Here is a 15354-nt window from a genome sequence, read left to right as displayed (position 1 = left end):
ACAGTTCATCGTCGAGGTTGATGCGTCTGAGGTAGGGGTGGGTGCTGTTCTATCACAGCGATCTGCAGCTGATGGAAAGATCCACCCGTGCGCCTATTACTCCCATCGTCTTTCGCCCGCGGAGCGTAATTACGATGTCGGCAACCGGGAGCTGCTCGCCATACGCTTAGCGCTCGGCGAGTGGCGACATTGGTTGGAGGGTTCTTCTATTCCCTTTATTGTCTGGACCGACCATCGTAATTTAGAATATATCCGCTCCGCTAAGAGATTAAATGCGCGTCAGGCTCGTTGGGCATTATTTTTCACGCGCTTTGATTTTTCCATCTCTTACCGCCCCGGTTCTAAGAACGTTAAACCGGATGCATTGTCTCGGCTCTTTGATTCCTCAACCCCCTCCACGTCACGGGAGGAGATTATTTCTCCCAGTCTCGTGGTAGGGGCCGCAGGCTGGGGAATCGAAAGACAAGTTAAGCGCTCTTTATCTCGCGTTGCCATCCCACGAAAGTGCCCTAAGGGCTTACTCTTTGTTCCGGTGCCCACACGCTTGGCTGTCCTCCAGTGGGGACATGCATCTAAATTAACTGCCCATCCTGGTGTTCGGGGTACACTTGCGGCTATCCGCCAGCGTTTTTGGTGGCCCACCTTAGAACGAGATGCTCGCCGCTTTATTGCTTCATGTGCGGTTTGCGCTCAAACTAAGGCTGGCAATGCCCCGCCAGCCGGTCTGCTTCGCCCGCTACCTGTCCCTACTCGCCCATGGTCTCACATCGCGCTCGACTTTATCACCGGTCTTCCCCCGTCTAATGGTAACACGGTCATTTTGACGGTGGTAGATCGGTTTTCTAAATCTGCCCACTTTATCCCGCTCACTAAGCTCCCCTCTGCCAAGGAGACCGCCCAGATTGCTGTAGACCATGTATTTAAATTACACGGTTTACCCTCTGAAGTAGTTTCTGACAGAGGACCACAATTTTCCTCTCTATTCTGGAGAGAGTTTTGTCGCCTCATTGGTGCCACTGCCAATCTCTCGTCGGGCTTTCACCCCCAAACTTGTGGCCAAGCCGAACGAGCCAACCAGATCATAGGTCGGCTCTTACGTAGTCTCGCATTTCGTAACCCATCATCTTGGTCTGAGCAGCTCCCGTGGGCAGAGTATGCCCATAATTCGCTCCCATCCTCTGCCACGGGACTGTCTCCGTTTCAGTGCTGCCTCGGGTACCAGCCTCCCTTATTCTCGTCACAAGAGGTTGACTCTAGATGCCCGAGCGTGCAGACATTTATTTCTCGTTGTAAACGAACCTGGAGAAGGGTAAGATCCGCTCTGTGTCGCTCTCGTAAACGCATGTGCATCACTGCTAATAAGCGTCGGATAAAGAGCCCCCGCTATTTGCCGGGTCAAAAGGTGTGGTTATCCACAGCAAATTTACCTCTCCAGTCTGAATCTCGTAAATTGGCTCCTCGATTTATCGGACCTTTCCCTATCACTAAGATCATTAATCCTGTCGCTGTCAAGCTCCGTCTCCCGCCTAATCTTCGCCGGGTACACCCCGTCTTTCATGTCTCTTGTATTAAGCCTGCCCCCCGCTCGTCCCCTCGCTCCACGCTTTCCGCCATTCGTATCGAGGGGTCACCCGTTTACAGAGTCCGCAAGATTATGGACATGCGTCGTCGGGGGCGTGGGCATCAGTACTTGGTCGATTGGGAGGGATATGGTCCTGAGGAGAGGAGTTGGGTTTCTCCCCGGGACGTCTTGGATCCTTCGCTCATTGATGATTTCCTCCGGTCTCGTCAGGCTTCCCCCTTAGGAGCGCCAGGGGGCGCTCCTTAGTGGGGGGGCACTGTCATGGCCCAGTTTCTTTCTCTCTCTTTCTCTACACTCTCACACACACACACACACATGGCCCGCTCTCATTACTCTCAGCCGCAGCTGTTTCCACTCTCCCTCTCCACCTGTTCCTCATCTTCTCTCATTTACCCTGGCTTTATCTATCGTGCCCTGTCTTTGTCCTTTGTCAGATTGTTAAGCTATGCAGACGTGTTCGTTTCTGTACTGGAATTATATCTACCATTTCCTGTCCTGTCCTGTCCTGTCTCGTGTGTGAGGATTACTTTGTTGCTGTTGGAATTACCCCCCTGCGTTTTGTCATACACAGAACTGTGGCTCGAGAGAGACTTGCATTGTACCTGTGTGGTGCTGCTGGCTGGCATCGGTCTCCTCTCGCTCTCTCCGGGTGCCTTGTGAACCCCGCTGCCATTTTCGTTCTGCTCTGCCACAGAGGACTATTTAGTTATCATTCTCCAGCCACCTGGATATTTTTCTGTTCATCTGTGTCTGTGTTGGTGCCGTTATCTTTTGCCTGTGGCCGCATTAATAAACTGTGACATTTTTCCTGCTATCCTTGCATTTGAGTCCTTCATTCCCATAACACATTATGGGAAGTCAAAATGGAAGATACAGATCTGATAAACCAAACCTTCTTTCTCTGCTAACAATGTTAGGCGCTGTATAGATATACAGTGATAGATATGAGAAATGAGTTACTTTTTCCTCATGACTGTCTGTCTGTCTGGCTCCGCCTCTGCTTGACCAGTACCATCACTCATGTTAAAGCAAATGGAAAAATGGTTGCTCTTCAGGCATTGCAGGGATAGCTGCCCACTGCTGTTTAAATATGGGTTCCATTATTGACAAGCATTTCACACTTTCACTTTCAATAAAACAATGACATAACACAAATGGAAATACGGAAATTGGAGCAAAAACAAAAAAAGTTAAAAATTAAAATTATAAAAACTATTAGATTCCTCATTGTGGCTCTTTTTTAGGTGGCCACTATGAGACAAAAAATCTAGAAAAATTGCTAATTTCTGTGATTTACTGTTATCTCCATAAAATGTTCCTGCATTTTATAAATAACATTCTGTAAAAAAATAAAAAATGAAATCAATGATGCTACTAATCTCATTGTTTGATTATGAAATTTTAGCCTGCATTTCACATGGTCACAAATGTTAGGAGTGTCATTGCATTTTATGTTAATTTATTTTCATTCACCATTTGACAAACATTTGTATTAAAAGAAGTTTATATGCTCAATTTAGCCTACACTATACAGTATTCTAATGCCTGTTTTGTGTTATAAGTAGTGCTTAATATCATCACTGTGAGCACTGTATCATCACTGTGAGCACTGTATCATCACTGTGCCTATTATATCAGCAATAAACTATATTTAAGAATGCCTAGTCATACTTCTGCTATTTTGATGAAAGTTATGCAAAGTTACGCAACAGTAGTTTACAGCATAAGGGGCGTGCACACCAAAGCTTTTATGTCTACGGCCGGCACATATTTTTAATTGTTTCCAATGGAAGCTCAGCGTTTTTCAAATAAGCCAGCAGCTAGCGTTTTTTCTCATCTGGCATTCGGCGTCCTCCAGGCGTTTTCAGTCCCGTAAAGAAGCATTGGTGTGTCCCACCCCTTACAGTTCAGAGAAATAATGTTGAAATGTTTTGGAATTAACTTGCCCAACTTGATTACATTAAGTTGGTTGCAATACAAACACAAACACTTACCCACTGCTCTGCACATTTTTTTGTGTCACATCTGATCATCAGCTGTTTTAGGCGATATCTCCATAAACTGAACTATAAGTACCCTGATAAGATGTTTGATTTCATCACAGGATTAACACTCCATTTAATCTCATAAGGTCACATAGGCCATAGACGGATGCATTGGATGCACTTGCGGTGACGCGATTACACATCTGAGCGGAACTTAACTTCCGGTCTCTGTTTGTTTAATGGTCTGGCTAGTGGCTTAACTGAACTCTTGGAACAAATACCTCGTCGAAAATAGCAAATGTTTTGGTTTCCTAAAGACGAGGGAAGATGGCGATCATGGATTACTACTATTTGATGGGAGGTTTGCGGGCCAATCTGAAGTTAACATTGCATACATTATAATACACATTTTACACAGTAACGTTAGCTCAGTGTAGTTTTTGATACGCTTTAGATTTGAACTAAGGCAATCTATGTGTTGTTTATTTTGCTTGTTATCAGAAATAAACTACTCTAAAAGAACTTTGTTGTTATTGATTCTTTGCAGAGTTTACCGGAAGTAACGCGTGTTCCACAAAAGCCGCTTGTTTATGTTGTTCCTGCTGAAACCGTCAATACACTAGATAATGATTGGATTCTAGGATGTTATAATTAAAGTCCAGGGGCCTCATTTATCAACAGTGCGTAGAAAATGTTCTATATTTGTACCTACGAATGAAATTTAGAATGTGTCTAAGTACAAAAAAATCGGGATTTATCAAACGTGCGCACGGGGTTCGTACGCACATCAGTAAGTAATCCTTGATGATAAATCCCACTTGTTCTTAAGCACCATGCTCGTGCACGTTCATGGTCATTTGCATTCCGAAACGCCTCCAATGAACCATATATGGTGACAACACCTCCCGTTATAAGTCACGTGGTTGCGCTTTTTCCCTCATCGCAATAATGACAAAGAGAGCGTAAAATAGGAACTTTACAGACACAGAAATTGAGTTACTGGTGGATGAGGTTAATAACACATCTGTTTGGTTCACTTAGTGCGGGAGGAATGACTAACAAAAGAAAACAAATCTGCATGGGAACATGTTACCAGTGAGTTTAATTCCGTTGGGTATGAGAACACTTCTAGAAATAAAAAAGTGGTTTGACATTAAATTATCAGCCAAAAAAAAAAAAAAAAACGCGTCACAGCACACCGACGTGAAATCTGTAGGAGGACAGACAATGACAGAACTTTCCTTGGACAGCCGCATAACCAGCATCATCGGCGCAATCTCTGAAAACGCGCTCCCGGCGGAATGGATGATTTGCCAAGTCTTCCAATAATGCAAGATAAGCCACTGTTTTAAGCATTTGACGGAGCTTTCTTACATAGGGTTAGACACTTATTTCATTAATTAACTTCAATACTGTTTTGCAGTTACTTTATTAACAGTAATCATTTTTAACACCTGGGGCTGGATAATAAATAGACAAAGTGTTCTTTTAACACTGGGGATGGACGGTCCTGTGTAGTATCGCTATTCTACCACTAGATGCTCTGCGTACGCATACTCCGAGGTGTGCGTATATTTACACACATTTCTACGTATAAGTACAATTTGATAAATTCCACACTTTGCGTAAAACTGTTCCTACGCACACTTTACGCACACTTCTGTTCGTACGCACGCTTGATAAATGAGGCCCCTGGAAACAGGCGTTCAGGAATCAGGAAATGCACTTATAGATGTGATGATGTTTCAACCAAAGTAACATAATCAAAACATGAGGTCTGCCTATGGGAGACGAGCATCTTGATCACATGGTGATTGTGTGAGTAAAAAGCAAGAGGAGAGTCAGATGCATTTGAAAGCTAGAAGAGAATTAGGAGACATTAGGGTGCCTTTATCTGTGGATAATACTGTTAAAGGAAAGTGAAACAAGGTAAGAGAAATCTACTATTTTTTTGTCTATCAGACTGTTAAACTGTTACATTTCACTTTTAATGATTAGAACAGAGTATTTTTCACAAATCATCCTTTTTAACAATTCATCATTTAATGGTAAAGACTTTTATCCTTAATCAAACCTTTATAGTCATTATCGTCTGTTTATTTCCTCTTACATCATTATTACATAGGTTATTACACAAAATAAACAAACTAAAAATAAATGATATATGACAATAAATTACTCTAACATGTAAATTGTTGTGATGTCTGCATTGCTGTTCTGAAAGTGATGATGTCGGATCCCTGTTGGACCAGCAGTGCGATTAGATCAGATCCACATCACCATAGCCCTATAGGTACTGCATACTGCAGAGATATTTGCATGGGTCACATGGATTTAGCGATTAGGTTTTTACCTCTCATTTGGGTTTTACCAGGTCAATATGGAATCAATACAATATATAATGCAGAACAAAAATAAAGATATAAATGTAAAAGAAGAAGCTGTAAAAGAAGCTTAATGACTTTGGGTCCGTGTAACGCTTTGCTGTTATTTTATTAATTTGCATCATCAAAATGCAGGGCATTTATACAGAAGACAAAGCAGTTAAATAGTGTTTTCAAGAATAATGTCCATAAAATTAAAATCTGACAGAAAAATCTCTGTTATTTCTATATTTTTTTCTACAGCATAGGAAAACTAAAATAGTAACATCTGACCAAAATCATCTGACCAAAAGACTTGGAGAATGGGCAATGATAAAACAAATGTAAAATGGATTCTTCTTCAATATTACAAAACGAGCATAAAGAAGATACATTCTTAGAAAATGTGCTCATGAGTAAATTGTAAGGGTAATATCTACAATTTTGAACTGGAGTTTAATTAAAAAGGTCCTTCCCTTTTATTCTGTCAGAGTTAGGATAATTGAAACTGAATATAGATTGTGCTTTACAAAGGCTTCCTGAAGTTAAAGAAATAGCATATCTAATAGAGAGATTATTGCATTTTATATCTAAAATATACACCATACTTATTTAAAACAACATACCTTAAATGTGCTTATAACAATGTTTTTAAACTGACACTATTTTACAACTTTCAAAGTCAAAAAATCATGAAAAGAAAGAAGGTGTTAATTGAGCATTCAATAAATCAGAAACAAAAAGGATATTTTGATTTACCCTTTCTTTGAAAAAGAGAGATTTGTTATCGGACAATATATTTATGATATTCCAAATAATACATGTGTGTGGGGAGAAATTATGTTTAAAAGCCAACTTCCAGAATTCTAGAGCCTGTTTATGAAAATTTGAGAGTTTGACAGACAACTTGTTACATTAAATAATTAAAATGATATGACAATAAAAAATTAAGACCACCACAATGTTTAAAGATTAGAATGGGTATGGTAAATCATTCTTGGATATTCAATTGTTAATCCAATTAATTTTGAATGTTTGGTTAATGTTTAGAAAATTTAAAGTTTAAGATCATTAAGATCACCCTCCTTGTAGCTTTTACCTGAGATTTCCTTTGAACTCGTTCTGTTTATTTTTTTCCAAATGATGCAGAAAATCAGAGACTTAATAAACTTAAAAGTTTTCTAATCAATATATAAGGAGAGAGCAGGATGCGTGATTAACCCTCAGCCTTAGTCAGCAGGGACTCTCCCATAATTTGTTAAGTATCTCTGCAGTCAGCCACATGGCACCTTTTGGTTGAGAGTTGTAATGAAGACGGCTGAATCTAATCTGCAAATATCAACTCCTAAATATTTTACACACTTTTTAACATCAATACCATTAACAGAAATTTTATCTGAATCATACAATACATACAAAATTTCACTTTTTTGGGGGTTTACTACGGTACTAAACCAGAAGCTGTAGAGAAAAAGTTCAGTTCATTTAAGCCAAAAGAAACATGTGACTCATATTTAAGAAAAAGACATGTTTTGTCAGCTAACTTACTAATTAATGAGGAGTTCCCTTTCGAGTGAACTTCACGCTGCGTCAGAGAGCTGATGCTATGGGATATGCCTACAGCATGACAGTGTTTTAGTATGTATATCAATTTTGACCACTGGTTGCGCGTGACGTCGTTGTTTGACGAGTCTCAGACAATGATTGTGTCTCTCGCAGTTCAAGACCTGCGTCGCTGAGGTGGCATAGTGTACTTTGACTGTGAAGACTCTGCCGTAAGAAGGTTGGGAAGCACACATTGCGGTCACTTCCACCTCGAACAGGAGCCCTATGTTCTACCTCTGAGGAGATAGATGATTTTATAGTTCCAAAGAAAGATGGCGGGCTGCAACCAATCTTACATCTGCACCGCCTAAACAGATCAGTCAGATAATTAAAATTCAAAATCCTGCTCACAGAAGTATCTCAGGTTTGCCCTTGGGGGTGTGGAAAAGCAATACCAAGACCTTTTGTTTGACCTAGCGTTTTCCCTTGTACATTTACAAAATGTGTTAATTTTTTCCTAACGCCATTGCATTTTCAGGGCATTTGCATACCAGATTATACTGGCGATGGTCTAATAATAACCCAGTCAGCTCAGATGGCAGCACAGCATTGAGATGTTGTGCTTGCACATCAAAGACACCTAAGGTTGAGAAAGAAATGCCTAGAAAAGTATGTTTATCTCAACACAGGTGATCACATTGTGGGGATAATATGGAACTCGATGACGATGCAGGCACAGATGTCTCCTGCTCTGCCATGTCAATTTTTGATGAGATGAAGCTAGGTCTCCAAGGGGCATGTTCAGGGTTAGGCGCACATGTCTTCGTACTCTAGGAAAATGGCAAGATTTTGGGTTTCTGTCCCAAGGCCCAAGGTTAGGTGCGGTTTGCCGCAGCATGACATTAACAACAGACACATCTCTGTTAAGCTCGGGTTTTTGTTTAAAGGCCCAAATTTATGTGCAGTTTGTGCCTTAGTATTATGGAAGAAACCATGGTTCCTTTCCCAAGAAGGGCAATATTGGGGGCACAGGGTTGTCACATTTGTCAGGATTTACTGGCAACGAACCCAAGTGCAGACACGGATAGAAAAAACACTGACATTTATTAAAGAACAAAAAACAACATGGTGAGGCAGAGGGCTTGGTCCATGTAGGCCGGGAAAGTTTGACAGGGTTTCCCAAGAGCAACAGATGGGGGCAGGATAGGAGGGAACAGGGCAGGGTTTAAGGGTTGAGGGGGGTCAGAAAATGTGAAAGGTGAGGGTGAGCCAGGAAAAGAGGGTGGTCCGGGGCTCCTCGGGACAGGAGATGAGAAGCTGGATGGCATAGAGATCGTGACTGAGGACCAGGAGGAAGGGCAGGGTGATGAGGGTGTGGCAGACGGTGAAGACAAAACAGGGACCAAAACAGAGGGCGCTGTGGCTGGCAGCGGAGGTGAGACGGGCAGGACTGGGAGGGGCAGGATTGGAAGCTCAAATAGGACCCCTGGACTGGGTTCATTAGGAACTCCACAGTGTTGGGGAAGCCCAAGGGTTTCACAATCTGCTACTTGGTGAGGGGCTCATCCAGGCAACTGTTAAAAATTAGCTTTAGCTGTGGTTCGAGAAAGTTTCGAAGGCAACTCAAAGGCAAAGTCCTTGACATCTCTGCCCTTCTGGCAAAAACCAAATAACACATGAGCCTGGTGGGCACTTCTGAAAGACAGGTTGGAGTCCATATTGTCTGCTTCTATTGTGCAACATTCGTTCTGTCAGGATTTACTGGCAACGAACCCAAGCGCAGACACGGATAGAAAAAACACGGATAGACGGAGAGAAAAACAGTCTGGTCACTTTATTTCCTGTGTCTCGAATTTAGGTACGGTTTGTGCCTTAGCCTTATGGAAGAAACAATGGTTCCTTTCCCAAGAAGGGCAATATTGGGGGCTCAGGGTTGTTACATCTGCCAGGATTTACTGGCAACGAACCCAAGCGCAGACACAGATAGAAAAAACAGTGATATTTATTAAACAACAAGAAACAAAAAACCCATGAGGGGGCAAACAACAAAAAGCTAAACACCAACAGGACTAAACTATACTATTAACACTAAACAAAAACACAGGACTAAACTAGACTTATCTTGACAGGAATATACAGGCGCAAAAACAGGAAATCTACATGACAGAAACAAAGCAAAACGAATATAGGCAGAACACAGAGCACAAGGACTTTAAATAGGGAGAACTAATGAGGACAACAGGTGAACACAATAACAAGCAAGGGAGCAGGTAAAACGTGATGAGACACGGGAAATACGTAGTTTAGTATACACAATACAAACCACGCATTACCCACACAAAACATTGTACTGTCAGAACCCTTTCATGCTGGACTAAATATTAAAACAAAACAAGGTTTACGAAAGATGCATCCCTCTAAGGCTGGGAAGTGCCTATGGAAGACCATAAGGTCAAAATTTATGTAAGTCCACATGGAGCAGATGTTCTGCAGAGGCAAGCGTTGAGCTTGAGGCAATAGAGACTCCACCCACATGTGGTGGAGCAAATCTGGCTCAGGTTCGGCCAAGCGAAAGCTGACCTTTTTGCAACTCAGGAGAACCCACGTTGTCTTCTTTGGGTTTGTCTGACTCACCAAACCCCACTCAGGCTGAATGCCATGGCACTAGAAGGGCCAGTGTGTGTTTTCCCAATAACTCTGCTTCTGGGAGTTCTGGAGAGGGTCTGGCTACACAGGTGCCACTCTTGCTCGTAAGGTGCCGATCTGGAGGGGTCTGTAGTCAGTGTTTCACCCCTGCCTAGAGGGAATGAGTTTGTGTGTCTGACCGAGGTTGTGCAGACTATTTTACATTCCAGAGCTCTGTCCACCAAGAAATTATACGCATTTAAAAGAAGACTTTTTATTACATGGTGCCAAGAGCACTGATATGACCCAGTTAACTTCCCAGTAGGTTCAGTTCTTGAGTTTTTATAGGAGCGGTTTGCAGCTGGGCTGTCTTCTTTGACCATTAAGGTTATGTGGCAACTATATCTGCCTTCCATACCTTCCTGGTTAGTCCCTTATTAGGTAGAGACTAACTAGTAGTCATGCGTTTCCTGTGTGCCATTCAAAGGCTGAGGCCTTGATGAACACTCTAAAGTCCCAACCAGATTAACTGATTGCATGGTGACATTGATATGATTGATGCAAGGTGCAGATGAAGATCGTGGCTCATAGTTGTGTAGCAACGGGTGACGCCACACCATGAGAGCCCAACCTCCTGAGCACTTTTAAAAGTAAGAAATGCCTTGACTCTACTTTAACACACGTTTTTAGACCCAACATGTGAACGGACACATTTAAATCAGAAATCAAACGAATATGAAACAATGTGAATGAAAATCTTTCTGCGGCACAGATTATGCAATATTTTTTACAGCAGCCGTCCCGCTGGCCAGGAGTTTGAGACCACTGCAATAAATTAAACATTTCTTAGAAGGTATGTGTAGCATATAGCTCGAATTCCCAGTAAAACTTAAGCAGGTCAACGCCCCTTGCCGTGGACCCAGAAAAAATATGTTTTTTTTTTCTTTCATCGATGCTTTAACGGACTGCAGTTTTAACAATGCCTTTTTCAAAAGCAGACAGCAGCACAGAATTAGAAACTGAGTCAGGGTTGTTGAATTTAGCTTTCTTTTGAGCAGAGGACTTACAAGGAGTGTCAGGAGAACTCGCAAATAAATTTTCCAGACATCCTCCCAAGCTGATGACGCAACACACGCTGGCTAAACAGTATTGGCAGTGCACAGTTCATTTAAAGGTCGAATACGTAGAATTTTTACCACTAGATGGCGCCAAAACTAGGGTTGGGAACTGGAACCGCACGTAATTCTTAAGTTTTGGTTCTAAAAGCGGTTCTGATGCGAGGCACGTGCAAAGCGCTTCATGTCTCTTACCTCATGAATATTAATTACGTTGAGCCACTGTTTATAGTCACTCGCGCAACCAAATTAATGCAGCTTACCACAGAAAACACTCGGGCTGCTGAGGTAAGCTTTGTGTACTTCGTGTTAAACATGTCTAAAAGTCAAAAGTGTGGATTCTAGGGCTGTTGACGGTACAGTGCGACCCGCGATGCCGTGCACTTCACAAACTATGAAAAATATAAAGTACAGTCTCACCCAGCGAGATGTCTTCAAGTTCGCGTGAAAGCAAACGGACATAAGACTCAAGAGTTAATGCGCTATAAACCGATATCAGTGATGACCCGCTGGCTTGGGGGCGGAACAATGAGGTAAGATATTCTTGGTCAAGGTTGCGAAAAAGTATCAATCTGCACTACCAGTATAGCAACATGCGTTTTCAGCACTGTGCAGACATTATAACCCCAAAAAGGTTCCTAACTTGAACCGTGTGTTGTTTCACGGATGAAAGTGATAAAATAAACACGTACATAGCCGCGCCGATCCCGTGGTCGCTCCGGGGCTCGAGCATCACCCACCGAAATGGCCATGCACATTATGCTCAATTGCTTCACATTTCGCATCTAAAACCACGCGGAAAACGTGATCACGCCACTTTTCTCCAAAGCGCGTGGACGCTCCAAAGTGTCTGTCGTTGCTAAGTAACCTAAGCATTGCTTGATGTTGTGACAAGCAGCTTCCGGCGAAAAGAAGTCAGCGCATATGAACACGCATGTTTGTTAAGAAACGTATATCTGATCCTCATTTACATTTTTATATTTCAAAATATATGTATGCATTATATATAAGCCTATACGCATGCACATACACAAATTATTACTTGTACAGCAGCCTTTTCAGGATATATGACAAAACACTTGCTCCAGCATATAAATCTCAAATCATATGTTTGAGAACTACTGCTGCTAACATGTTCACTTCAACAGGTAGGATCTTACGAGGACTACAACAGGAATAAATGATATAGGCCTAGTGACTGAAAAAGTTAAAATATTAATCATTTTACATTAAAATATTTTATCAGTAATTAATAAACACAAATTGAATTGTTTAAGTATTGTGCATTATTTTTTATTATATGGAACCGGAATCAGAACCGGAATCGTTAGGCAGAACTGGAACCGGAATCGGAAAATTTCTAACGATTCCCAACCCTAGCCAAAACACAATAACATCAAATGACGTTGTTTAATGATGCTCTGAAGCAGCGTGGAATTATGGGATTTGTAGTCTTTAACTCAACCGCTGATAGCCATCAATCAGACGTGAACGAGAAATCACGTTGACGGATAAGGTAATCAAGTCTTATAAATGTTGCGTTTGATGACATCGTTTATTTCATTATGTAAGTTTATATGTGATGTTCAAAACGGAATTGTTAGTCATATTGATATTACAGTATTAGTCCAAATTCGATGGTAAACACAGCACAGAATTAAGTTTTCAACTTACAATCTACAATGATTTTTCACATAATGTATTGACAGTACATATCTTATTGTGAAGTGTCTTAAAATGACCATTTATATTGCTGTACAATACCTCTTGATGTGCATATCGTCCGCGGGAAGACGCGCTGATTACAGTCTACACACTAATGTTGTGATCAATAAAATAGCATACGTTTTTTGAAGGGTTGCGAATCAAAACAACTCACCCATCGCTTAAAACACAAGCAGGATCAGAATCTCATCCAGATAATGCAACACCAAATTGATCCTCATTCTTTCTCTCGTTTTATTCCAAACTCTTCTTGGGTCATTTGGTTGGCTCGTACGTTTACGGGAGCTGTCTTTGCTGACACAGCCAGCGGCAGACGGTAAAAAGTAATCCATAAGTGCATAAGCAAGCGCGTAGCACGACAGGCGCTAACGCATAGTTCCGCATTTGTCCACGACACTGGCTCCGTCCGAAAACTAGAGATCAGATGCAGAGCGATCTTTAAAACATACACGGAGTTCTTTCTCTTTCACGAGAGGCGCTACTTCCGGGTTGTATAAGTTGCCACCTGGTGGATATAGCGGTATTGCGGAAAGATGGAAAATCTCGTCATTGGCGGGGAAGCGTTTTCTCTTAATTGACGAGATATCTCGTCAATGGCGGTGAAAGAGTTAACGTCATTGATAGGAGACTGCACTGCCCCGTGTCAGTGTTTTGAAAGGCAATTTTCTCACGATTAACAAGTAATGGAAAACATTACAGATATTGATAGTAATCAGCTGGGCAAAACATATAACACTGGCCTAGTGGTTTTTGGACATTTTACTGCAAATATTTTACAAATTGCACCTTTAAACGCAGAATAAAAGAATAGATGCAAATGAATTAGTTGGTCTGCAAAATCATTGCCGTGTTCCAGAGATAAAAAGGATCACAGTCATTTAGCTTCTTTTACAGCAGTCATTAATTTTTGCATTTATTTATAGCTATCTTTATTTTGCTGTGTGTGATTTAGATATAATGTAAACTGCTATTACAAAATAAAAACAATAATAACATTTACGTGCAATTTATATTTGTGTGTATGCAGCGATTAGGGTTGCCACCCTTGCCTGATAAAAAACCGGGACATATCGATGACCCAACCAATTGGTTTGCTCACAAGCCCCCTACCCCCCCCCCCCCATAGCATAATATTTCTATAGACCTATGCAATTATTGGCAACACTTTACAAATCTTATTTGTTAACATTAACTAATGTATTAACTAACATGAACTAACCATAAGCAGTACATGTGTTACTGTATTTGTTAATCTTTGTTAACATTACTTAACAAAAATACAGCTATTCATGGTTTATTCATGTTAATTCACAGTGCATTAACTATGTTAACAAGATTTAAATTATGTATTATTAACATTAACAAAGATTTAAAAAATAGCTTTATAAGTGCACAGTAAACTAATGTTAACTAATGAACCTTATTGTAAAGTGTTACCCAATTATTTGTTAATTATATTAAAATATGTAAATCACTTTTACAATTTATATAAGCTCCTTATACTATTAATGTAAACTGTTTTATTTATATTCCATTTTAACAGGTCTAAATAGCAACTAGCCGGCCTGAAAAATTAAATTAAACTTGATGAACTCACCTCTCAACATGTATTTTACAATCATTTTAACCCCCCTGGGCAATGCTGAAGTCACTGTTACAAACTGTACAGCATGCAAGATTGTTATTACTTTTAACTCTTTTAAGACAGGGATACACTTTCGTGTAGTCTGGCGTAAAATGTGTCTTATATTTTCGCTTTTGGGACGCTGACGGCGCTCCTGTTTCTAGATAATTCGGTTCTGGAGAAGAGATAAAAGCCCGCCCACACTGACAATTGATTGGTTGATTTACCGAAACAGGCCAATCAGGATGCTCTCTGTCTTACATGCGCTTATTGAGGCACACACAGACACAAGGTCTCCGTCTCTGCCGTGCGCGCGCTAAATAATATATTCACATAGCTTTCGAAAACTGGGACATTCAGTGTCCCGGGAGAGTTGATAATTTTCCCGGGACAGGTTAGTAAAAAGAAGGACAATCCCGGTAAAACCGGGACAGGTGGCAACCCTAGCAGCGATGTTAGTCGTTTTCCCTACTCGTCAGTGATGTTTATAATGTTGAGACTGTCTAACCGTTTGTGATGTTTGATCTCATCCACAGATGCTATCACGCTGGACTAGAGCACCCAGTATGTGTGCGTGTTGTAGAGGCTCACATGACACTGACGCGGACTCCGTTCACCTTAATGGAAAGCATATTTAGACTGCCTAAATTTATTCATATCCCCTATAGCATTTTGTGCCACCCCCCCACATAAGAACAAGCAAATGTATTCACAACTGTCTCATTTCATGCACTTGATTTCAAGCGCAGGTTCAGTGTAATGTAGGGAATGGGACACTATAGAGACCATT

Source organism: Paramisgurnus dabryanus, chromosome 12 (assembly GCF_030506205.2).
Source record: "Paramisgurnus dabryanus chromosome 12, PD_genome_1.1, whole genome shotgun sequence".
NCBI lineage: Eukaryota > Metazoa > Chordata > Actinopteri > Cypriniformes > Cobitidae > Paramisgurnus > Paramisgurnus dabryanus.
Note: the sequence above shows the minus strand (reverse complement) of the source record.